General features: G+C 46.3%; 6 non-coding genes across 6 annotated transcripts; 3 read left to right on the top strand and 3 right to left on the bottom strand.

The window, feature by feature from the left end:
- Positions 1–11938: 11938 nt before the first annotated feature.
- On the bottom strand, positions 11939–12031 carry trnar-ucu (transfer RNA arginine (anticodon UCU)). Its single transcript has 2 exons — positions 11995–12031; positions 11939–11974 (listed from the first exon to the last, which is right to left on the bottom strand). It is a non-coding gene; the product is annotated as a tRNA-Arg (tRNA).
- Positions 12032–15307: 3276 nt separating this feature from the next.
- trnas-cga (transfer RNA serine (anticodon CGA)) lies at positions 15308–15389 on the top strand. Its single transcript has one exon. It is a non-coding gene; the product is annotated as a tRNA-Ser (tRNA).
- A 580-nt stretch (positions 15390–15969) lies between these two features.
- On the bottom strand, positions 15970–16043 carry trnai-aau (transfer RNA isoleucine (anticodon AAU)). The gene has a single exon. It is a non-coding gene; the product is annotated as a tRNA-Ile (tRNA).
- Positions 16044–18592: 2549 nt separating this feature from the next.
- Positions 18593–18666, top strand: trnai-aau (transfer RNA isoleucine (anticodon AAU)). Its single transcript has one exon. It is a non-coding gene; the product is annotated as a tRNA-Ile (tRNA).
- Positions 18667–23565: 4899 nt separating this feature from the next.
- On the top strand, positions 23566–23655 carry trnar-ucg (transfer RNA arginine (anticodon UCG)). Its single transcript is given in 2 exon segments — positions 23566–23602; positions 23620–23655. It is a non-coding gene; the product is annotated as a tRNA-Arg (tRNA).
- A 319-nt stretch (positions 23656–23974) lies between these two features.
- Positions 23975–24056, bottom strand: trnas-uga (transfer RNA serine (anticodon UGA)). Its single transcript has one exon. It is a non-coding gene; the product is annotated as a tRNA-Ser (tRNA).
- Positions 24057–26608: the final 2552 nt, after the last annotated feature.

The following is a 26608-nucleotide window of genomic DNA, read 5'->3' as shown; positions in this document are numbered from 1 at the left end:
ACAGTGCTATCAAGCGGCACTTACTCAGCAATAACCTGCTAACTGACGCCCAGTTTGGGTTCCGCCAGGGCCACTCAGCTCCTGACCTCATTACAGCCTTGGTCCAAACATGGACAAAAGAGCTGAACTCAAGAGGTGAGGTGAGAGTGACTGCCCTTGACATCAAGGCAGCATTTGATCGAGTGTGGCATCAAGGAGCCCTAGCAAAACTGAAGTCAATGGGAATCAAGGGGAAAACTCTCCATTGGTTGGAATCATACCTAGCACAAAGGAAGTTGGCTGTGGTTGTTGGAGGTCATTCATCTCAATCACACGACATCACTGCAGGAGTTCCTCAGGGCAGTGTCCTAGGCCCAACCATCTTCAGCTTTTTCATCAATGACCTTCCCTCCATCATAAGGTCAGAAGTGGCGATGTTCGCTGATGATTGCACACTGTTCAGCACCATTCGAGAATTGTCAGATACTGACGCAGTCCGTTTCCATATGCAGCAAGACCTGGACAACATTCAGACTAGGGCTGACAAGTGGCAAGCAACATTCGCACCAAACAAGTGCCAGGCAATGACCATCTCCAACAAGCGAGACTCTAACCATCTCCCCATGACATTGAATGGCATTACCATCGCTGAATCCCCCACTATCAGCATCCTGGGGGTTACCATTGATCAGTAACTGAACTGGACCTGCCATAAAAATACTGTGGCTTCAAGAGCAGGCCAGAGGCTGGGAATTCTGTGGCGAGTGTCTCACCTCCTGACTCCCCAAAGCCTTTCCATTATCTACAAGGCACAAGTCAGGAGTGTGATGGAATACTCTCCACTTGCCTGGATAAGTGCAGCTCCAACAACACTCAAGAAGCTCGACACCATTCAGGATAAAGCAGCCCGCTTGATTGGAACTCCATCCACCATTTTCAACATTCACTCCCTCCACCATCGGCGCACTGTGGCTGCAGTGTGTACCATCTAAAAGATGCACTGCAGCAACTCGCCAAAGCTCCTTCAACAGCACCTTCCAAACCCGCGACCCCTACCACTTAGAAGGACAAGGCTAGCAGACGCATGGGAACATCACCACCTACAAGTTCCCCTCCAAGCCACAAACCATCCTGACTTGGACCTGTATCGCCACTCCTTCACTGTCGCTGGGCCATAATCCTGGAAATCCCTGCCTAACAGCATTGTGGGTGCACCTACACCATATAGACTGCAGCGGTTCAAGAAGGCGGCTCACCACCATCTTCTCAAGGGCAATTAGGGATGGGCACTAAATGCAGGCCTAGCCAGCGACGCCCACATCCCATCAATGAATTAAAAAAAAAATATTTGAAAATTCTCTATCTGAATGCACGTAGCATTCGTAACAAAATAGACGAGTTAATGGCACAAATAACTACATATGGGTATGATCTTGTGGCCATTACAGAAACATGGCTGCAGGGTGACAATGCCTGGGAATTAAACATACCAGGTTATTTAACGATCAGGAAGGACAGGCAGGAAGGAAGGGGAGGTGGGGTGGCTATGTTAATAAAGGAAGGAACCACTGTAATACAGAGAAATGATATTGGGTCAAAAGATCAGGATAATGAAACAGTTTGGGTGGAGGTAAGGAATAATAAGGGGAAAAAAAACACTAGTGGGCGTAGTCTATAGGCCTCCGAACAGTTGCAACTTTGTTGGACGGAGTATCAATCAGGAAATAGTTGAGGCTTGTAATAAGGGAACATCTATAATTATGGGGGATTTTAACTATCATATTAATTGGACAAATCAAATTGGGCAGGGCTGCCTTGTGGATGAGTTCATTGAGTGTATTAGGGATGGGTTTCTTGAGCAGTGTGTAACTGAACCGACCAGGGGGCAAGTAACCTTAGATCTGGTCCTGTGTAACGAGACAGGATTAATTAAAAATGTCCGAGTAAAGGATCCCCTTGGAATGAGTGACCATAACATGGTTGAATTCCATATTCAATTAGAGGGTGAGAAGGTTGGATCTCAAACAAGCGTGCTAAGCTTGAATAAAGGAGACTATGAACGTCTGAGAGCGGTATTGACTGGAGTGGATTGGGAAAATAGATTAACGGGTAAGACGATACATGATCAGTGGTGTACATTTAAGGAGTTATTTTACAACTTCCAAAAAATATATATTCCACTGAGAAGAAAAGGGTGTAAAAGAAAAGACAGCCATCCGTGGGTAAGTAAAGAAATTAAGGATAGTATTCGACTAAAAAAAAGGGCATATAAAGTAGCCAAATCTAGTGGGAGGTTAGAGGATTGGGAATACTTTAAAAGACAGCAAAAAATAACAAAAAGATTGATTAAGAAAGGGAAGATAGATTATGAAAGCAAATTAGCAAAAAATATAAAAACAGATAGTAAGAGTTTTTATAGTTATATAAAAAGAAAAAGGGTGGCTAAAGTAAATGTTGGTCCCTTAGAGGATGAGACCGGGAAATTAATGATGGGAAATATGGAGATGGCAAAAACACTGAATGAATATTTTGTAGCAGTCTTTACAGTAGAGGACACTAAGAATATCCCAACACTGGACAAACCGGGGGCTATAGGTGGGGAGGAGCTAAACACGATCAAAATCACTGAGGAAGTGGTACTCGGTAAAATAATGGGACTCAAGGCGGATAAATCACCTGGACCTGATGGCTTACATCCTAGGGTCTTGAGGGAAGTGGCAGTAGGGATTGTGGATGCATTGGTAAAAAATTTCCAAAACTCCCTGGACTCAGCAAATGTCCCAGCAGACTGGAAAACTGCTAATGTAACACCCTTATTTAAAAAGAGCAGTAGACAGAAGGCTGGAAACTATAGTCCGGTTTGCCTAAACTTTGTGGTAGGTAAAATTTTGGAGTCCATTATTAAGGAGACAGTAACAGGACATTTAGATAATCATAATTTAATAGGACAAAGTCAGCATGGTTTTATGAAGGGGAAGTCATGTTTGACAAAGTTGCTGGAGTTCTTTGAGGAAGTAACATATAGGGTGGATAAAGGGGAACCAGTGGACATAGTGTATTTAGACTTCCAAAAGGCATTTGACAAGGTGCCACACAAAGGATTATTGCTTAAGATAAAAAATCCCGGCATTGGGGGTAATATTCTGGCATGGATGGAGATTTGGCTATCTAACAGAAGGCAGAGAGTTGGGATAAATGGTTCATTCTCAGACTGGCAATCAGTAACTCGTGGTGTTCCGCAGGGGTCAGTGCTGGGTGCCCAACTCTTTACAATCTATATTAACGATTTGGAGGAGGGGACCGAGTGTAACATATCAAAGTTTGCAGATGATACTATGATGGGAGGGAAAGTAGTGAGTGAGGAGGACATAAAAAACCTGCAACGGGACATAGACAGGCTAAGTAAGTGGGCAGAGATTTGGCAGATGGAATACAATACTGGAAAGTGTGAGGTTATGCACTTTGGCAGGAAAAATCGTAGAGCAAGTTATTATCTTAATGGCAAGAAACTGGAAAGTACTGAAGTACAAAGGGATCTGGGGGTCCTGGTGCATGAAAATCAAAAGGTTCGTATGCAGGTGCAGCAAGTGATTAAGAAGGCCAATGGAATGTTGGCATTCATTGCTAGGGGGATAGAATATGAAAATAGGGAGGTATTGCTTCAGTTGTACAAGGTATTGGTGAGACCGCACCTGGAATACTGCATACAGCTTTTGGTGTCCATACTTAAGAAAAGACATACTTGCTCTCGAGTCCGTACAAAGAAGGTTCACTCGGTTAATCCCCGGGATGAGGGGATGGATATATAAGTAGAGGATGAGTAGATTGGGACTCTACTCATTGGAGTTCAGAAGAATGAGAGGCGATCTTATTGAAACATATAAGATTGTGAAGGGGTTTGATCGGGTGGATGCGGGGAGGATGTTCCCGATGATGGGTGAAACTAGAACGAGGTGGCATAGTCTTAGAATAAGGGGCTGCTCTTTCAAAACTGAGATGAGGAAGAACTACTTCACTCAGAGGGTGGTAGGTCCATGGAATATGCTGCCCCAAAAAGCTGTAGAAGCTACATCATTACATAAATTTAAAACAGAAATAGACAGTTTCCTAGAAGTAAAGGGAATTAAGGGTTGCGGGGAGCGGGCAGGAATTTGGAAATGAGTCTCGGTTCGGATCGGACATGGCCCTATGGGTAGCGGAGCGGGCCCAGAGGCTGTGTAGCCTGATCCTGCTCCTATTTCGTGTGTCTAATTCTGTTAGGTTCAGGAGATGGTTCTGTGATAATAGATTGGCGGCTAGGATCAGATCAGCCATGATCTTATTGAATGGCGGAGCAGGCTCGAGGGGCCGATTGGCCTACTCCTGCTCCTAGTTCTTATGTTCTTATGGTCTTATAGGGTCTGATGAAAGGGAGGAACTGAAAGAAATCAGTATTTGTAGGGAAATGGTGTTAGGGAAATTGACGTGATTGAAGGCCGATAAATCCCCAGGGGCTGATAATCTACATACTAGGGTACTTAAGGAAGTGGCCCTAGAAATAGTGGATGCATTGTTGATCATCTTCCTACATTCGATGGAATCTGGAACAGTACCCTTAGATTGGAGGGTAGCTAATGTTACCCCACTATTCAAAACAGGTGGTAGAGAGAAAAATGGGAATTACAGACCGGTAAACCTGACATCGGTAGTGGGGAAAATGCTAGAGTCCATTGTAAAAGATGTAATAGCAGAGCACTTGGAAATCAGTGACAGGATCAGACAAAGTCAACATGGATTTACAAAAGGTAAATCGTGCTTGACTAATCTACTGGAATTTTTTGAGGATGTAACTGGTAAAATAGACAATGGACAACCAGTGGATGTGGTGTATTTGGACTTTCAAAAGGCTTTCGATAAGGTCCTGCATAAGAGATAAGCGTGTAAAGTTAAGGCACATGGGATTGGGGGCAAGGTATTGACTTGGATAGAGAACTGGTTGGCAGACAGTTGACAAAGAGTTGGAATAAATGGGTCTTTTTCCGAGCGGCAGGCAGTAACTAGTGGGGCACCGCAGGGATCGGTCCTTGGACCCCAGCTATTCACAATATATAATAATGATCTAGACAAGGGAACTAGATGTAATATCTCCAAGTTTGCAGATGACACAAAGCTGGGTGGGCGTGTGTGCTGTGAGGAGGATGCCGAGAAACTCCAGTATGATTTGGACAGGTTGGGTGATTGGGCAAAAGCATGGCAGATGCAATATAACGTGGATAAATGCGAGGTTATTTACTTTGGTGTCAAAAACAGGAAGGCAGATTATTATCTGAATAGCAATAGATTGGGAGAAGGGGAAGTGCAACGAGACCTGGGTGTCCTTGTACAGCAGTCGCTGAAGGTAAGCATGCAGGTGCAGCAGGCAGTTAAGAAGGCAAATGGTATGTTGGCCTTCTTAGCGAGAGGGTTTGAGTACAGGAACAAGGATGTCTTGCTGCAGTTTTACAGGGCCTTGGTGAGACCACATCGTGAGTACTGTGTGCAGTTTTGGTCGCCTTATCTGAGGAAGGATGTTCTTGCCATGGAAGGAGTTCAGCGAAGATTCACCAGGCTGATACCTGGGATGGCAGGAATGACGTATGAGGAGAGATTGGGTCGATTGGGCTTACACTCGCTGGAGTTTAGAAGAATGAGAGGGGATCTCATTGAAACTTATAAAATTCTAACAGGACTAGACAGACTAGATACAGGAAGGATGTGCTCGATGGCCGGGGAGTCCAGAACCAGGGGTAACTGTCTAAGGATAAGGGGTAAGCCATTTAGGACTGAGATGAGGAGGAATTTCTTCACCCAGAGAGTGGTGAACCTGTGGAATTCTCTACCACAGAAGGCAGGAGAGGCCAGTTCATTAAATATATTCAAGAAGAAGTTGGATATATTTCTTAAGGCTAAAGGGACCAAGGAGTATGGGGAGAAAGCAGGGGCCGGGTACTGAATTTGGATGATCATCCATGATCGCATTGAATGGCGGAGCAGGCTCGAGGGGCCGAATGGCCTACTCCTGCTCCTATCTTCTATGTTTCTATGTTTCTATGTCCTTATATGGGATAAAATTAATACTCAACTAGAAACTGTTCTCGAAACCAGGAAGCTGGTTAAATGACAGAAGCAGAGTGCGGTAGTTATTGGGTGTTTTTTTGACTGGACGATGTAAAGAGTTGGCCCCCCTGCATCACTGCTGCGACCGTTGCCCTTCTTGCTATTTCAACAATCTGGACTTGGGCACAGGAGGCAGAAGTATCGACATTTGCTGCTAACACGAAAAACAGGGAGCCTGGGTAGCTGTCAAGGAACCGTCAGTGAACATTTAGAGAAGAATATGGAGAGGAAATGTACACCAAATGGTGTGTTAAAAGCTGCCGAGGAGTCTCCAACAATAGATATTTACAGAGCAGAGGGGACCATTCGGCCCACTGTGTTAATTCTGGGTCTTTGCCACAGCAATACTAAACTAAACCCACTGACCCACTATCTCCCCATAGACTTGTATCAATCGCAAACTAATCCCACTGCCCCACTCGCTCCCCAAAGCCCTGTAACAATCTCAAACTAATCCCACTGACCCGCTATCTCCCCATAGCCCTGTATCAGTCCCCAAACTAATCCCACTGCCCCGCTCACACCCCATAGGCCTGTATCAATCCCAAACTAATCCCACTGCCCCGCTCTCTCCCCAAAGCCCTGTCACAATCCCAAACTAATCCCACTGACCCGCTATCTCCCTATAGACCTGTTTCAATCACAAACTAATCCCACTGCCCCGCTCTCACCCCATAGCCCTGAATCAATCCCAAACTAATCCCACTGCCCCGCTCACACCCAATAGACCTGTATCAATCACAAACTAATCCCACTGGTCCGCTCTCACCCCATAGCCCTGAATCAATCCCAAACTAATCCCACTGCCCCGCTCACACCCCATAGCCCTGTATCAATCACAAACTAATCCCACTGCCCCGCTCTCACCCCATAGCCCTGAATCAATCCCAAACTAATCACACTGCCCCACTCACACCCCATAGACCTGTATCAATCACAAACTAATCCCACTGCCCCGCTCTCACCCCATAGCCCTGAATCAATCACAAACTAATCCCACTGCCCCACTCACACCCCATAGACCTGTATCAATCCCAAAAAATCCCAGTGCCCCACTCTCTCCCCATAGCCCTGCGCCGGCACTTTGAAAGAGCTCTGCAATTAATTTCATTCACCTGCCCTTTCCCCATAGCCCTGTAATGTTTTTCCTTCAAGTATTTATTCAACTTCCTTTTGAAAGTCACTATTGAATCTGCTTCCACCGCCCTTTCAGGCAGCGCATTCCAGATCACAACTACTTGCTGCTTAAAAAAAATGTTTCCTCATGTCACCTCTGGTTCTTTTGCCAATCACCATAAATCTGTGTCCTCTGGTTACCGAACCTTCTGCCAGTGGACACACTTTCTTCTTATTTACGCTATCAAAACTATTGATAAGTTTGAAAATCTCAATCAAATCTCCTCTTAACCCTCTCTGCTCTAAGGAGAACAATCCCAGCTTCTCCAGTCTCTCCACATAATTGAATTCCCTCATCCCTGGTACCATTCTGGTAAATCTCCTCTGCACCCTCTCTAAGACCTTGACATCCTGTGTTGACTTTAACAACACAGCACTGATTTGACACGTTCCTGTGAAAGATCATTGATCATTAAGAGATTGTAAATCTCACCTACTTGCAGCTGGGGTTTGCCGATGATGAGCTGAGACTGTAAGTGCAATGGTTTTGAAATGACAATCAGAGGGGATGTGGTTTAGACGTCACATGAATGAAATGACAGTTTCATCTTAAAAAGGAGAAGTGTAAGTGAAGGCAGTCCACGAGGAGGCTGGATTGGCTCGTGTGTGTCATGGGCTGTGGTCACCCACTGTCCAAACTGCCTACTGTGGGCAGCAGCAGCTGTAACAGCTGGGAGCCCCTTTCTTTATCTTTACAACTTCCCTTCTCCACCTCTCCCCTCCTGCTGAAACCCATCACAACTGGTCCTCTGCTCAGCCATTGCCCACAGCCAGCAGGGCGAGTGGACAAGAAGCCAGGCTCATTCACCCTCTCCCTAACACAGGGCCACAGACACCAATTGTAACCGCTGCCCAGGCTCAGGTCAGCTCCCTCAGCACAGGCCGGGGATGAAGCCTGGGCCTTTCCAAATGCAAGGAAGCAAGAAACAAATACTGGCCAGGAAAGTCTCAGCGAGTTCGAGTAATCTGTGTGTTTGTTTGATTGAAACCAAAACAGCTTCGAACACGAGGATGCTTCACACAGGTGGAGAAATTCAGTTCACTTTTTCGACACAATTCAAAGCAGCAGAAGCAATGAACATGCTGAAACCGGCAAATATGAACACATATATCACTAAGCAACAATAGAATAAGGAGCATATGGCACAGAAAAGGAAGAAATGAAAGAAAGATTCAAAGAAAGAAAGAAAGTACAAGGACTTTGGGTTTTATACACGGGCACTGTGTTTCTTTCTGCGCCGGGACAGCAGAGGGCACAATCGGAACATCAGCCACATTAGTGCCTGAAACATGGTTCAATAGGAACAGGAGGAGGCCATTCAGCCCCTTGAGCCTGTCGAACAGGAACAGGAGGAGGCCATTCAGCCCTCGAGCCTGTCAAACCGGAACAGGAGGAGGCCATTCAGCCCCTTGAGCCTGTCGAACAGGAACAGGAGGAGGCCATTCAGCCCCTCGAGCCTGTCAAACCGGAACAGGAGGAGGCCATTCAGTCCCTCTAGCCTGTCAAACCGGAACAGGAGGAGTCCATTCAGCCCCTCGAGCCTGTCAAACCGGAACAGGAGGAGGCCATTCAGCCCCTCGAGCCTGTCAAACCGGGACAGGAGGAGACCATTCAGCCCCTTGAGCCTGTCGAACAGGAACAGGGGGAGGCCATTCAGCCCCTCGAGCCTGTCAAACCGGAACAGGAGGAGGCCATTCAGCCCCTCGAGCCTGTCGAACAGGAACAGGACATTCAGCCCATCGAGCCTGTCAAACAGGAACAGGAGGAGGCCATTCAGCCCCTTGAGCCTGTCAAACAGGAACAGGAGGAGGCCATTCAGTCCCTCGAGCCCGTTACACTGGAACAGGAGGCCATTCAGCCCCTCGAGCCTGTTACACAGGAGGAGGCCATTCAGCCCCTCGAGCATGTTACACAGGAACAGGAGGAGGCCATTCAGCCCCTCGAGCATGTTGCACAGGAACAGGAGGAGGCCATTGAGCCCCTCAAGCCTGTTACACTGGAACAGGAGGCCATTCAGCCCCTCGAGCCTGTTACAATGGAACAGGAGGACATTCAGCCCCTCAAGCCTGTTACACAGTAACAGGTGGAGGCCATTCATTCCCTTGATCCAGTTACACAGGAACAGCTAATTTATTATTAATGTTTCATGTGATGTGTTTGCTCTGAAATAAATTGTTAAAAATTTTAACCTGCATTGGCCGGGAATCGAACCCGGGTCTCCCGCATGGCAGGCGAGAATTCTACCCCTGACCCACCAATGCTGACAGTAACAATAAAACCCATTTTCCAGTAGCTACAACTTATTTTTGACTTTTGTTCATAGAAGCGAGGACACTGCGGTAAAATAAAAAGCGAAATGCAGCAGATGCTGGATCTGAAATTGTTCATTAAATGTTGGAAACACTCCACAGGTCAGGGAACATCTGTGGACAGAAAAACACAGGGTTAACCTTTCAGGTCCATGAGCTCTCGGTAGAACTAAGATTTTGCAGCTTTGTAGGTCCCGTGTGAGTTTCCTTCCAAACCTTTTAAACTTTTAAACTGCTCAAAAATTACAAAATTAAGAAACTAACCTTCCCTAGAAAAATAAATGGCCCGTACAGGAATCGAACCCGCGACCTTGGCGTTATTAGCACCACGCTTTAACCAACTGAGCTAACCGGCCCATCTGTAAGGTTCATCTATAGTACCGTCCCTGTTTCTGGTCTTTGCCAGCTAAGTCACTTTGTCTTTGAAGGCTGTAAAAGAAGGACTTGCATTTCTCCAGGGCTTTCACGACCTCAGGACATCCTAAAGTGCTTTACAGCCAATGAACACTTTTTGAACTGTTTTGCATCTGTGACAGGTAGATTGGTCAGGAGGAGGTCAAGTAGGTTTTCCCCTCGTGTTGGTTCCCTCACCACCTGCCGCAGGCCCAGACTGGCAGCCATATCCTTCAGGACTCGAACAACTCGGTCAGTAGTGCTGCTACCGAGCCACTCTTGGTGATGGGCATTGAGGTCCCAACCCAGAGTTCATTCTGTGCCCTTGCTGCCTTCAGTGCTTCTTCCAAGTGGTGTTCAACATGGAGGAGCACTGATTCATCAGCTGAGGGAGGGTGGTAGGTGGTAATCAGCAGGAGGTTTCCTTGCCCATGATGTTCCTGTGTAACAGGCTTGAGGGGCTGAATGGCTTCCTCCTTTTCCTGCATAACAGGCTGAATAGCCTCCTCCTGTTCCTGCATAACAGGCTCGAGGGGCTGAATGGCCTCCTCCTGTTCCTGCATAACAGGCTCGAGGGGCTGAATGGTCTCCTCCTGTTCCAGTGATACAGACTCGAGGGGCTGATTGGCCTCCTCCAGTTCCTGTATAACAGGCTTGTGGGGCTGAATGGCCTCTTCCTATTTATGTGTAACAGACTCGAGGGGCTGAATGGCCTCCTCCTGTTCCTGTGTAACAGGCTTGAGGGGCTGAATGGCTTCCTCCTTTTCCAGCATAACAGGCTTAACAGGATAAATAGCCTCCTCCTGTTCCTGCATAACAGGCTCGAGGGGCTGAATGGCCTCCTCCTGTTCCTGTATGATAGGCTCGATGGGCTGAATGGCCTCTTCCTATTTATGTGTAACAGACTCAAGGGGCTGAATGGCCTCCTCCTGTTCCTGTGTAATAGGCTTGAGGGGCTGAATGGCTTCCTCCTTTTCCTGCATAACAGGCTTAACAGGCTGAATAGCCTCCTCCTGTTCCTGCATAACAGGCTCGAGGGGCTGAATGGCCTCCTCCTGTTCCAGTGATACAGGCTTGAGGGGCTGAATGGCTTCCTCCTTTTCCTGCATAACAGGCTTAACAGGCTGAATAGCCTCCTCTTGTTCCTGCATAACAGGCTCGAGGGGCTGAATGTCCTCCTCCTGTTCCGGTTTGACAGGCTCGAGGGGCTGAATGGCATCCTCCTGTGCATGTATAACAGGCTCGAGGGGCTGAATGGCCTCCTCCTGTTCATGTATAACAGGCTTGAGGGGCTGAATGGCCTCCTCCTGTTCCCGTATAACAGACTCGTGTGTCTGAATTGCCTCCTCCTGTTCCAGTGCAGCAGGCTTGAGGGACTGAATGTCCTCCTCCTGTTCATGTGTGGCAGGTTTGAGGGGCTGAATGGCCTCCTGCTGTTCCTGTGAAACAGACTCGTGGGTCTGAATTGCCTCCTCCTGTTCCTTTATAACAGACTCGTTGGTCTGAATTGCCTTCTCCTGTTCCTTTATAACTGGATCATGGGTCTGATTTGCCTCCTCTTCATCCTATGTAACAGGTTCGAGGGGATGAATGGAGTTCTACTGTTCTTGTACAGATCTTGTATCGCTGAACGGCTTCCTCCTGTCCAATGCAACAGGCTCGAGGCGTTAAAGGCCTCCTCCTGTTCCTGTTTAACAGGCTAAAGGGGCTGAATGGCCTCCTCCTGTTACTGTGTAAAAGGGTCATGGGACTGAATGGTCTCCTCCTGTTCCTATGTAAAACGGCCATGGGACTGAATGGCCTCCTCCTGCTCCTGTGTAACTGACTCAGGGGTTGAGAGTACTGAGAGGGAAAGTGTCGGGGCGGTAGTTTCCCTTCTCTGAATTACCGATTTACTGCAAAATGTACCGTCAGTGGAGGAGCCACCGAACCCTGACCCAAAATCCGACTCTGGTGGGACTCGAACCCACAACCTTTGAATGCCTTAATCTGTCATACAACTAGAAGTCCAATGCGCTATCCATTGCGCCACAGAGCCAATTACGTAAAGTTTCATTACAAAAGCAAAGTAGTGTTGATGCTGGAAATCTGAAATATAAACAGATGAAATGCTGGAAACACTCTGCAGGTCAGGCAGCATTCCATGTCTGTTTAAAAGGGGTCTACTTTCAGTCCCGGATCATTCTGTGTCTGTTGAATAGGGACATGCTGTCAGTCCCGGATCATTCTGTGTCTGTTTAAAAGGGACATGCTGTCAGTCCCGGTTTATTCTTTGTCTGTTTAAAAGGGATGTGCTGTCAGTCCCGGATCATTCTGTGTCTGTTTAAAAGGGACATGCTGTCAGTCCCGGTTTATTCTGTGTCTGTTTAAAAGGGACATGCTGTCAGTCCCGGTTTATTCTGTGTCTGTTTAAAAGGGACATGCTGTCAGTCCCGGATTATTCTGTGTCTGTTTAAAAGGGACATGCTGTCAGTCCCGGATTATTCTGTGTCTGTTTAAAAGGGATGTGCTGTCAGTCCCGGATTATTCTGTGTCTGTTTAAAAGGGATGTACTGTCAGTCCAGGATCACTCTGTGTCTGTTTAAAAGGGATGTGCTGTCAGTCCCGGGTCATTCTGAGTCTGTTTAAAAGGGATGTGCTGTCAGCCCCGGATCATTCTGTGTCTGTTTAAAAGGGATGTGCTGTCAGTCCCGGAGTATTCTGTGTCTGTTTAAAAGGGATGTACTGTCAGTCCAGGATCACTCTGTGTCTGTTTAAAAGGGATGTGCTGTAAGTCCCGGATCATTCTGTGTCTGTTTAAAAGGGATGTGCTGTCAGTCCCTGGTCATTCTGGGTCTGTTTAAAAGGGATGTGCTGTCAGTCCCGGATCATTCTGTGTCTGTTTAAAAGGGATGTGCTGTCAGTCCCGGATCATTCTGTGTCTGTTTAAAAGGGGTGTGCTGTAAGTCCCTGGTCATTCTGTATCTGTTTAAAAGGGATGTGCTGTCAGTCCCTGGTCATTCTGGGTCTGTTTAAAAGGGATGTGCTGTCAGTCCCGGATCATTCTGTGTCTGTTTAAAAGGGATGTGCTGTAAGTCCCTGGTCATTCTGTGTCTGTTTAAAAGGGATGTGCTGTCAGTCCCGGATCATTCTGTGTCTGTTTAAAAGGGATGTGCTGTCAGTCCCGGATCATTCTGTGTCTGTTTAAAAGGGATGTGCTGTAGGTCCCTGGTCATGCTGTGTCTGTTTAAAAGGGATGTGCTGTCAGTCCCGGATCATTCTGTGTCTGATTAAAACGGGTGTTACATAATATTATAGAGTCTGCCCCACAGAAACAGTCCATTTGCACGAACTGGTCTCCACACGAGGCTCCTCCTTCTCTATTTCTCCTCACCCCCCAAATAAAACTAGAATCAGTAATGGTAACCATGAAACTATCGGATTGTCGTAAAAACCCATCTGGTTCACTAATGTCTTTCAGGGAAAGAAATCTGCCGTCCTTACCTGGTCTGGCCTTTGTGTGACTCCAGTCCCATAGCAATGTGGTTGATTCTTAACTGCCCTCTGAAATGGCCTAGCAAGCCACTCAGTTGTAACAAACCGCTATGAAACAAAATAATAAAAATGAAGCTGGACGGACCACCTGGCCTGATCCATATCAGCCTCCTCCTGAGGTCCCCACCATCACAGAAGCCAGTCTTCAGCCAATTCGATTCACTCCACGTGATATCAAGAAAAGGCTGAGCACACTGGATACAGCAATGGCTCTGGGCCCTGACAACACCCCGGCTATCATTCTGAAGACTTGTGCTCCAGCCAAGCTGTTCTAGTACAGCTACAACACTGGCATCTATCCAACAATGTGGAAGACTGCCCAGGTATGTCCTGTCCACAAAAAGCAGGACAAATCCAATCCAGCCAATACCACCCCATCAGTCTACTCTCTACTCTCAATCATCAGCAAAGTGATGGAAGGTTTCATCCACAGTGCTGTAAAGTGGCACTTACTGACCAATAACCTGCTCATTGATGCCCGGCTTGGGTTCTGCCAAGAGCACTCGGCTCCCGACTTCATTAAAACCTTGGTCCAACATGAACAAAGGAGCTGACCACCAACATCCTGGGGGTTACCATTGAACATAAATACTGTGACAACAAGAGAAGGTCAGAGGCTAGGTATTCTGCGTCGGGTGTCTCACCTCCTGACTCCCCAAAGCCTTTCTACCATCTACAAGGCACAAGTAAGGAGTGTGATGGAATACTCTCCACTTGCCTGGATGAGTGCAGCTCCAACAACACTCAAGAAGTTCGACACCATCTAGGACAATGCAGCCTGCTTGATTGGCACCCCATCCACCACCTTAAGCATTCACTCCCTCCACCACCGGCGCACCGTGGCTGCAGTGCGTACCATCTACAAGATGTACTGCAGCAACTCACCAAGGCTTCTTCAGCAGCACCTGCCAAACACGCAACCTCTTCCACCTAGAAGGACAAGCGCAGCAGGCGCATAGGAACACCCCCACCTCCAAGTTCCCCTCCAAGTCACACACCATTCTGACTTAGAAGTATATTGCCGATCCTTCATCGTCGCTGGGTCAAAATCCTGGAACTCCCTCCCTAACAGCACTGTGGGAGCACCTTCACCACACGGACTGCAGCGGTTCAAGAAGGCGGCTCACCACCACCTTCTCAAGGGGCAATTAGGGATGGGCATTTAATGCTGGCCTTGCCAGAGCACCCATATCCAATAAACGAATTTAAAAAATCCTATCAGCATATCCTTCTATTCCTTTCTCCCTTCCTCTTAAATGCATCTGTAGTATTCGCCTCAACTACTGCATTCTCAGCGCTCTTTGGCCAAAGATGTTAATCCTGAATTCCACAGAAACCACAGAAACCCCACAGTGCAGATAGAGGCCATTTCGGCCCATCGAGCCTGCACCGACACATATCCCACCCGATCCCCGTAACCCCAACACCAACACATACCCCACCCTATCCCCGTAACCCCACGTATTTAATCCCCCTAACACTAAGGGTCAATTTTTATCATAGCCAATCAACCTAACCCGCACATCTTTGGACTGTGGGAGGAAACCGGAGCACCCGGAGAAAACCCACACAAACACGGGGAGAATGTGCAAACTCCACACAGACAGTCACCCGATGCCAGATTCGAACCCGGGTCCCTGGCGCTGTGAGGCAACAGTGCTAACCACTATGCCACCGTGCTGCCCTGCTGGATTTATCGGTGAGTATTTATGACCTGTCTTCTCTGAGCTAGTTCCTGACTCACTCACAGTAGGAAGCATTTTCTTACTGTTAACGTGCAGCTGCGATGGCCGAGTGGTTAAGGCGTTGGACTCGAAATCCAATGGGGTTTCCCTGCACAGGTTCGAACCCTGCTCGCAGCGACTTTGATGCAAATGTTTTATTTCATCGGCTCCATGTGGCGATCACTGGCCCCGAAATTGATCAGAATTCCCTCCACTGCACTTTATTACACTGATTAACCCAAATTTCCAATTGAAACACTAATAATTTATCGGCATCAATTAGATATTGTGGATTTGTTGGGAACTAGTGAGCAATACACACACAAAGCAGCATCAAAAATACTAATTAATAAAGAGCCCTGCAGTGTTTGGTAGGGAATCACCTTCAGCTACTAAGTGGGAACATGGTTTGGTTTTATAAAACTGAACACGAATTAAAAAGTGTGTAAAAAGACCGTGGCAGGACTCGAACATGCAATATTCTGATAACCTCAAAATTAATACCGAAGTCTGACGCCTTATCCATTAGGCCACGCGACCAGTAGGAGTAATTTGTAGATCAGCGCCATCTGTGGACAGATAGACACAGGGTCAACCTTCCAGTTCCTTGAGTTCTCGGCAGAACTAAGGTTTTGTTGCTTTGCTTCAAAGTATTGCAGCTCCAATCTTCTCAGCAAATAGCAAAATTAAGAAACTACCCACACCATCAAAACGTAAATGGCCCGTACGGGGATCGAACCCGCGACCTTGGCGTTATTAGCACCACGCTCTAACCTACTGAGCTAACCGGCCTGCCTTAACTCCTTTTGCTGTTAAATTCAATTTATGTTGATTTTTGGTTTTTGTCAGTTGTCAGTGCTCCGGTTTCCTCCCACAGTCCAAAGATGTGCAGGTTAGGTTGATTGGCTATGATAAATTGACCCTTAGTGTTAGGGGGATTAAATACGTGCGGTTACGGGGATAGGGTGGGATATGTGTTGGTGCAGGGGTTACGGGGATCGGGTGGGATATGTGTCGGTGCAGGCTCGATGGGCCGAAATGGCCTCTATCTGCACTGTGGGGTTTCTGTGATTCTGTGACTTCGAAGGCTGTAAAAGAAAGACTCTGATTTCTACAGCGCCTTTCATCTGAGGACGTCTCAAAGCGCTTTACAGGCAATGTAGTTGTAGTTGTAGTTGTAGTCACTGTTGTAATGTAGGAAAAACAGCAGCAGCCAATTTGTGCACAGCAAGCTCCCACAATGTGATAATCGAGGATCACCTGTTTTAGTGATGTTGATTTGAGGATAAATATTGGCTACAGGACACCGGGGTAAACCTCATCATCCCCTGCTCTTCTTCCAATAGTGCCATGGGATCGTTTATGTCCACCCGAGAGGGCAGAGGGGGCCTCAGTTTTGGAATTGTATTGCACCACAATATGTAACCTTATGGACCGGCATATCCCTCACCCTACCATTAGCATCAAGACAGGGGACCAACCCTAGTTCAATGAGGAGTGTAGAAGAGCATTTCAGGAGCAGCACCAGGCGTACTGAAAATGAGCTGCCAACCTCATGAAGTTACAACACAGGACTACACACATTCTAAGCTATGGAAACAGCATGTGTAGACAGAGCGAAGCGATCCAACAACCAACGGATCAGATCAAAGCTCTGCAATCCTGCCACATCCAGTCGTGACGATTTTAATTTAATTTAATTTGTTCCTAGGACTTGTGCATCGCTGGCAAGGCCAGCATTAATTGCCCATCACTAATTGCCCTTGAGAAGGTGGTAGTGAGAAGCACTCTTGACCCGCTGCAGTCAATGAGGTGAAGGTACTCCAATAGTACTGTTAGGGAGGGATTTCCAGGATTTTGACCTAGCGACGATGAAGTTATGGTGATATATTTTCACGTCGGGATGGTGTGTAACTTGGAGGGGAACTTGGAGGTGATGGTGTTCCCATGCACCTGCTGCCCTTATATGAACATAAGAACATAAGAAATAGGAGCAGGAGTAGGCCATTCGGCCCCTCACACCTGCTCCACCATTCAATAAGGTCATGGCTGATCTGATTTGGCCTCAACTCCACTTTTCTGCCTGTTCCCCCTTAACCCTTGACTCTCCGATAGTTCAACAATCTGTCTATCTCAGCCTTGAATATAATCAATGATTCAGGCTCCACAGCTCTCTGGGGTAGATAATTCCAAAGATTCACAACCCTCTGAGAGAAGAAATTCCTCCTCATCTGCGTCTTAAATGGACAAATCCTTATTCTGAAACTATGCCACCTGATTCTAGATTCCCCCATGAGGGAAAACAGCATCTCAGCATCTACCCTGTCAAGCCCCTCAGAATCTGATATGTTTCAATATGATCACCTCTCATTCTTCTAACCTCCAATGAGTATAGGCCCAACCTGCTCAACCTTTCCTCATAAGACAATCCCTTCATTCCAGGAATCAACCTAGAGAACCTTCTCTGAACTGTCTCCAATGCAAGTATATCTCTCCTTAAATAAGGAGAACAAAAATGTATGCAGTACTCTAGGCGTGGTCTCACCTGCACAGTTGTAGCAAGACTTCCCTACTTTTATACTCCATGCCCCTTGCAATAAAGGCCAACATTCTATTTGCCTACTTAATTACTGCATGCTAACTTTTTGTGTTTCATGTACGAGGACACCCAGATCCCTCTTAACCGCAGCATTCTGTAGTCTCTCTCCATTTTAATAATATTTTGCTTTTCTGTTCCCTCCATGGCCTCGCCCCTCCCTATCTCTGTAATCTCCTTCAGCCCCACAACCCCCTGAGATAACTGCGCTCCTCTAATTCTGCCCTCTTGAGCATCCCTGAATATAATCGCTCAACCTTCCTGTTGCCCTAAGCTTTGGAATTCCCTGCCTAAACCTGTCCACCTCTCTTTCCTCCTTTAAGATGCTCCTTATAACCTATCTCTTTGACCAAGCTTTTGGTCACCTGCCCGAATTTCTCCTTATGTGGATTGGTGTCAAATGTTTTGTCTGAAAATACTCCTGTGCAGCGCCTTGGGACGTTTTACTACGTTAATGGTGCTATATAAATGCAAGTTGTTGTTGGTAATGGTGGTAGCTGATTCGGTGATGGTCTTGCTGTTGAATGTGAAGGGGCGGTGGTTAGACTTTCGCTTGTTGGAGCTGGCCATTGCCTGGCACTTGTGTTGGCTGTTGTCATGTGTGGCACAGAGTGACATATGTACAGTATTTGCCGATAGGATAGTGTATGATTGACAACTGCAGGTGTATGCTGAAAGATTAATGCAGGAAATCATCAGCTAGAGTCTCGAAAATATAAGCTTATACACATGAACCAAACCCAATGGCCGGTTAGCTCAGTTGGTTAGAGCGTGGTGCTAATAACGCCAAGGTCGCGGGTTCGATCCCCGTACGGGCCATTTGATTTTTGGTAGAGAGGGTCGTTTCTTGATTTTGTTATTTGTTGAAAAGTTTGGATGGAAACTCACACAGGACCTGCAATACTTTGAAGCATAGCTGGAAATCCTGAGTTATGACCTGCGGAGGTTTCCAACAGTAAATGAACAATTCCAGATCCATCGGGACTTCTCGTATTTCAATCAGTGAACGGTTCACAGCTGCTGATTGGTTTGGAGTGCAAAGAATAGAACTGAAATAAATACAATCCCGGTGTTTAATCACTCATTATTAACATACCGCCAGAAACAGACCGTTCGGTCCAACCAGTCCATGCCGCAGTTTATGCTTCACTCGAGCCTCCTCCCGTCTTTCCTCATCTAAATCTATCAGCATAACCCTCTATTCACTTCTCCCACATTTGCTTACCTAGCCTCCTCTAAAATGCATCTAAACTATTCGCTTCAACCACACCCTGTGGTAGCGAGTTCCACATTCTCACCACTCTCTGGGTAAAGATGTTTCTGCTGAATTCCCGATTGGATTTCTTGCTGACTATCTTATATTGATGGCCTCTAGTTATGCTCTTCTCCACAAGTGGAATCATTCTCTCTGTATCCACTCTATCAAAACCTTTCATAATTTTAAAGATCTTTTAAAGTGACCTCCCTATTCTTCCTAGCATAATGAAATATGTCACACTTATTTGTGTTCAAATTCATTTGCCAATGCTATGCCCATTCTGCAAGTTTATTAATGTCCTCCTGTAACTTGTTGCAGTCCTCCCCAGTATTGACTATCCCCCCCAATTTGGTGTCATCTGCAAATTTATAAATTGTGTTTCTGATTACTAAGTCTAAATCGTTAATATAAATTGCGAACAGCAGTGGCTCCAGCACTGATACTTGTGGAACACCACTACCCACCTTCTGCCACTGTGAATAACCTACCCGGTAGTCGGACTATCTGCCTTCTCTCCTTAAACCAGCCAGCAATCCAGTCTGCTACTTCTCGCCTGACTCTGAATTCTCTGACCTTGTTCATCAGTCTATTATGGGGTACATTATCGAAGGCCTTCTGAAAATCCGGATAAATTACATCGACTGCATTACCATTGTCTACTCTCTCTGTTGGTTTGGAGTGCAAAGAATGAAACTGAAATGACATCGGCCATCTCCAGTTCCCTGCTCCCCTCACCCACTCCAACCTATCTCCCTCTGAACTTGCAGCACTCCGTTCTCTCCGATCCAACCCTAACATTGTCATTAAACCTGCTGACAAAGGTGGTGCTGTTGTTGTTTGGAGAACCGTCCTCTACCATCCAGAGGCTGAACGGCAACTCACTGACAGCTCCTCCTACCTCCCCCTGGACCATGACCCCACTACTGAACATCAAGCAATTGTTTCCAAGACTGTCACTGACTTCATCTCCTCTGCAGATCTTCCCCCCATGGCCGCCAATCTCTCAGTTCCTCAACACCGCACTGCCCACTTCTACATCCTTCCCAAGATCCACAAACAGGACTGCCCTGGTTGATCAATTGTTGCAGTCTGTTCTTGCTCCACAGAACTGATTTCTTCCTATCTTCACTCTATTTTTTCTCGACTTGTCCAGTCCCTTCCCACCTACATGCACGATTCTTCCAACACCCTCCGTACTTTAACAGTTTCCAGTTTCCTGGCCCCAAACGTCTCCTTTCCACTCTGGATGTCCATTCCCTCTACACCTCCATCCACCACCAGGACAGCCTTAAGCGGCTCCACTTCTTCCTTGAACAGAGGCCCCACCAGTCCCCATCCACCACCGCCTTCGTCCGCCTGGCTGCACTTGTTCTCACATTGTACAACTTCTCCTTTGATTCCACTCACTTCCTCCAAATTAAAGGTGTTGCTATAGGTACCTGCATGGGCCCTAGCTATGCCTGCCTTTTTGTGGGATATGTGGAACATTCTTTGTTCAAGTCCTACTCAGGTCCCCTTCCTCACCTCTTTTTCCGGTACATCGATGATTGTATTGGTGCTGTTTCCTGCTCTCGCCCTGAACGAGATAATTTCTTTCACTTTGCCTCCAATTTCCACCCTTCCCTCACCTTCACATGGTCCATCTCCGAATCTTCCCTTCCCTTCCTCGACTTCTCTGTCTCCATTTCTGGGGATAGGCTATCGACCAACATCCACTATAAGCCCACTGACTCCCACAGCTACCTGGAACACACTTCCTCCCACCACACTTGCTGTAAGGGCTCATAGAAACATAGAGACATAGAGACATAGAAGGTAGGAGCAGGAGTAGGCCATTCAGCCCCTCCAGCCTGCTCCACCATTCAATGAGATCATGGCTGATCATCCAAATTCAGTACCCTGTCCCTGCCTTCTCCCCATATCCCTTGATCCCTTTAGCCTTAAGAAATATATCTAACTCCTTCTTGAATATATTTAATGAATTTGCCTCCACTGACTTCTGTGGTAGAGAATTCCACAGGTTCACCACTCTCTGGATGAAGTAATTCCTCCTCATCTCTGTCCTAAATGGCTTACCCCCTTATCCTTAGGCTGTGACCCCTGGTTCTGGAATCCCCGGCCATCGGGAACATCCTTGCTGCATCTAGTCTGTCTAGTCCTGTTAGTATTTTATAAGTATCAATGAGATCACCTCTCATTCTTCTAAACTCCAGCGAGTATAAGACCCAATCTCTCCTCATATGTCATTCCTGCCATCTCAGGTATCAGTCTGGTGAATCTCCACTGCTCTCACTCCATGGCAAGAACATCCTTCCTCAGATAAGGTGACCAAAACTGCACACAATGCTCAAGATGTGGTCTCACCAAGGCCCTGTACAACTGCAGCAAGACATCCTTGCTCTTGTACTCGAACCCTCTCGCTACGAAGGCCAACATACCATTTGCCTTCTTAACCGCCTGCTGCACCTGCATGCTTACCTTCAGCGACTAGTGCACAAGGACAACCAGGTCTAGTTGCACTTCCCCTTCTCCCAATCTATTGCTATTCAGATAATAATCTGCCTTCCTGTTTTTGCCACCAAAGTGGACAACCTCGCATTTATCCACATTATACTGCATCGGACATGCTTCTTCCCAATCACCCAACCTGTCCAAATCATACTGGAGTTTCTCGGCATCCTCCTCACAGCACACATGCCCACCCAACTTTGTGTCATCTGTAAACTTGGAGATATTACATCTAGTTCCCTCATCTAGATCATTAATATATATTGTGAATAACTGGGGTCCGAGCACCAATCCCTGCGGTACCCCACTAGTCACTGCCTGCCACTCGGAAAAAGACACGTTTATTCCAACTCTTTGCTTCCTGTCTGCCAACCAGTTATCTATCCAAGTCAGTACCTTGCCCCCAATCCCATGTGCCTTAACTTTACACGCTAATCTCTTGTGCGGGACGTTCTCAAAAGCCTTCTGAATGTCCAAATACACCACATCCACATAGCATTTTCCCCACTACCGATGTCAGGCTTACCGGTCTATAATTCCCCGTTTTCTCTCTACCACCTTTTTTGAATAGTGGGGTAACATTAGCTACCCTCCAATCCATGGGAACTGTTCCAGAGTCTATCGAATTTTGGAAGATGACCAGCAATGCATCTACTATTTCTAGGGCCACTTCCTTAAGTACACTAGGATGTAGATTATCAGTCCCTGGGGATTTATCCATTCCATTCTATTCCATTCTCCCAGTTTCTCTGTCTCTGTTGCATCTGTTCTGATGATGCCACCTTCCATACCAGTGCTTCCGGTATGTCTTCCATTTTCCTCAACTGAGGATCCCCCTCTACCATGGTTGACATGACACTCGACCGATTCTGTTCCATTTCCCGCACGACTGCTCTCACCCCTTCCGCTCACTCCCAGAAACATAATAGGGTTCCCCCCTTGTCCTCACCTTTCACCCCACCCGCCTTCACATTCAACGGATCATCCTGCGCCATTTCCACCACCTCCAGCATGATCCCACCACCAAACACATCTTCCCCTCCTCCCTTTCAGCATTTCGAAGGGACCGCTCCCTCCATGACAGCCTGGTCCACTCCTCTATCACCCCAACACCCCTTCTCCTTCGCCCGGCACCATCCCATGCAAGTGCAGGAGATGCAACACCTGCCCTTTTAACTCCTTCCTTCCCATCGCCCAGGGCACCAAACACTCCTTCCAGGTGAATCAGCGATTACCTGTACTTCTTACAATTTAGTTACTGTATTCGCTGAATCTACATTGTGACACCAAATGCAGATTGGGTGACCGCTTTGCAGAACAGTCGGCAAGTGTGACCCCGAGCTTCTGGTCGTCTGTCACTATAATTATCTGCTCCACTCCCTCTCTGATCTCTCCTTCCTTGGCCTGTTGCACTGTTCCAATGAAGCTCTACGTAAGCTCGAGGAACAGCACCTCATCTTTCTATTAGGCACTTTACAGCCTTCTGGACTTAACATTGAGTTCAACAATTTCAGACTATAAATTGGCCCTTTTTTTCTTTAATTTTTTTAATTTGTTCTCATTTTTCCTCACATGACAGTTGTTAATGTTTCTGCCGTAATCATTCACACCTCATCTTGAGCCATCTTTTGTTCGTTAACTTGTCCTATTACCTCTCCTTTTGCCTTGCAACATCATCCCTTTTGTAAGTCAATCTCTCCTGCCGTCCATTCTATCACAGACATTTCCTTTGTTCTTACCTCGCCTCCACCCACCCCTGCTTAAAAATCCCTCTTCCCTAACCTTTTCCAGTTCTGACGAAGGGTTCGACCTGAAAGGTTAACTCTGTTTCTCCCTCACTCGATGCTGCCTGACCTGCTGAGTGTTTCCAGTATTCTCTGTTGTTAATTAAATGAACACAGTAACGGAGTTTCATCACTCATTATTAGGATTTGTTGAGTCTACTTTTGTGTGGCCGCATGGCCTAATGGATAAGGCGTCTGACTTCGGTGTAAATTCTGAATGCTATCAGAAGATTGCAGGTTCGAGTCCTGCTGCGGTCGTTTTACACACTTTTTAATTCGGGTTCAACTTTAGAAAACCAAACCGCGTTTCCACTCTTTTCCTTCCAAACATTGCAGGGTTCTTTATTAAATGGAATTTTTACGTGCTGTCTTATGTGTAAATTTCTCACTGATCTTTGCAAATAGTTTCAAACAAATCCACAATTTCTAATTGATGACAAATTAGTGTTTCCAATTGGAACAACAGCTTTGGGTTAATCAGTGTCATAACGTGCAGTGGAGGGAATTCTAATCAGTTTCGGGGCCAGTGATCTCCACAGGGAACCGATGGAATAAAATGAAGAATTTGCAGTAGAATCGCTGCGAGCAGGGTTCGAATCTACGCGGGGAAACCCCATTAGATTTCAAGTCCAACGCCTTAACCACTCGGCCATCGCAGCTGCGCAAATGTAACTTTTCAACAGTGAAATGACCTATGCAAACTATTAGACAACTGCCCTGCACAATATGAATGGAAGAAAGTTGTGTGACAGCTGCACAGAGGCCTGGTTAGGTCACTGTGTACAGTTCTGCGCACTGCACCTTAAAAAGGATATATTGACCTTGGAGGATGTGCGGTGCAGATTCACGAGTGTGTTACCAGGGCTCCAAGGGTTAGGCTATGAGCAGAGATCACATAATCTAGGCTTGTATTCCCTGGGATATTGAAGATTAAGGGCAGTGATCATAGAAATACAGAAATTTACGCCAGAGAAGGAGGCCATTTGGCCCATCGTGTCTTTGCCGGACGAAAAAGAGATATTTTGCCTAATCCCACTTTCCAGCTCTGGGTCCGTAGCCCTGTAGCTTACAGCACTTCAAGTACATGTCCATAGTGCTTTCTATTAATGTGATCGGTAGTTACTTCCAGATCCACTCCACTCTCTGTGTGAAAATGGTTCTTGTCAACTCCTCTTTAATCATTTTACCAGTTACTTTAAATCTACGCCCCTGATCATTGACATTTCTGCTAAGGGAAATAGGTCCTTCCTATCCACTGTATCTTGGCCCCTCAGAATTTTATGCACCTCAATTATGTCTCCACTCCACCTCCTCTGCTCCAAAGATAACAACCCAACCCTATCCAATCTTTACTTACAGCTTAAACTTTCCAGTCCTGGCAACATCCTAGTAAATCTCCTCGGTGCCCTCTCTAGTGCAATAACATCTTTCCTGTACTGTGGTGACCAAAGCTGTCTGCAGTACTCTAGCTGTGGCCTAACAAGTGTTTTATACTGTTCAAACATAACCAGACTGTTCTTGAATTCTATGCCTTGGCTAATACAAACATAGAAACATAGAAGATAGGAGCAGGAGTAGGCCGTTCGGCCCCTTGAGCCTGCTCCACCATTCAATGAGATCATGGCTGATCATCCAAATACAGTACCCGGTCCCTGCTTTCTCCCCATAACCGTTGATCCCTTTAGCCTTAAGAAATATCTCCAACTCCTTCTTGAATATATTTAATGTATTGGCCTCTGCTGCCTTCTGTGGTGGAGAATTCCACAGGTTCAGCACTCGCTGGATGAAGAAATTCCTCCTCATCTCTGTCCTAAATGGCTTATCCCTTATCCTTAGTCTGTGACACCTGGTTCTGGATTCACCGACCATCGGGAACATCGTTCCTGCATCCAGTCAGTCCAGTCCTGTCAGAATTTTATACGTTTCAATTAGATCCCCTCTCATTCTTCTAAACCCCAGTGAGTATAAGCCCGATCGACACAATCTCCCCTCATACATCATTCCTGCCATCCCAGCTATCTGCCTGGTGAATCTTTGCAGAACTCCTTCCATGGCAAGAATGTCCTTCCTCAGATAAGGCGACCAAAACTGCACACAATACTCAAGATGTGGTCTCACCAAGGCCCTGTACAACTGCAGCAAGACATCCCTGTTCCTGTGCTCAAACCCTCTCGCTATGAAGGCCAAGATACCATTTGCCTTCTTAACCACCTGCCGCCTAATAAAGGAAAATATTCACTAGGACTTTTTAACCAATAATAAAAACAGAAACTGCTGGAAATATTTGTTAGAACGGATTCTTTTACCCTCAGTCTGGTTCAGTAAACACTGAGTCGAACAACTGGAGAATTCAAACGATTTATTATCCGCAGAGTCTTACTCTGATATATCGACACTGACTCCTGCAAGAGTCTGCGAATCCAACAGAGCAAGCAGTTTGTCCTACAGTGTGTTACATTATTATACTTGCATTTGAGAAGACATTAACACATCGTACAGTCTGCACCAATCCCGAGCTGTGCACGTAGACAGTTAATTTGATTTCCTGGCCTGGCAGTTTGAAATAAAGAAGTCACATTTTACTGAATGGGTTACAGTTAAGTAAATATCCTGGAAATGGGTTCCTGATCACCTAAACATTATGGTAATGAGTTTGCAATCACGGTAATGTGTTTTCTGATCGCCTATTGTCTGTATAACTTCTGCACTCTGCCTTACAGTGTTTCTAACAGCAAGGTGTAACATTGTGGGCGCCAGCCATATTAGATGCCAAAGATCAGTTTAGCCTTTTTATTTTACTTCTTGCTGCCTTCACAGTTTCTTGTTTCTATTTCTTTGACCTTGGTATTCTCAATCCCTCCTTTTATCATTCTATGATAACCAACCGTTATTCGGTTACGTCTATCTTATTTAGTCGATCAAATTCTTCATTGTCATCATACTTTACTTCCTTCATTTCACATTCATTGGTCAGTCTTACCATTAACATCTTCGGGCTACCTATTTTTTCCAAAGCTAGCTGCATTCTTCCTAGCACACATTTCATGATTGCTAGTCCAATAAAAATACAGGCGATTGCAACTACTAGGTACATAGCCATATTTATTAACCAGTCATCCCATCCTCCAAATCCCCAATCTCCCCAGTTACTTGCTTCCTTCATATTATCCATTTGTTCCCTTATCTTAGTGATAAAGCGGGTGATGTTCTT

The sequence above is a fragment of the Somniosus microcephalus genome, unplaced genomic scaffold (assembly GCF_052327205.1).
Source record: "Somniosus microcephalus isolate GS21.2 unplaced genomic scaffold, FLI_Smic_1.0 unresolved_chr8, whole genome shotgun sequence".
Lineage (NCBI taxonomy): Eukaryota > Metazoa > Chordata > Chondrichthyes > Squaliformes > Somniosidae > Somniosus > Somniosus microcephalus.
This window is presented reverse-complemented; position numbering and strand designations above follow the sequence as displayed.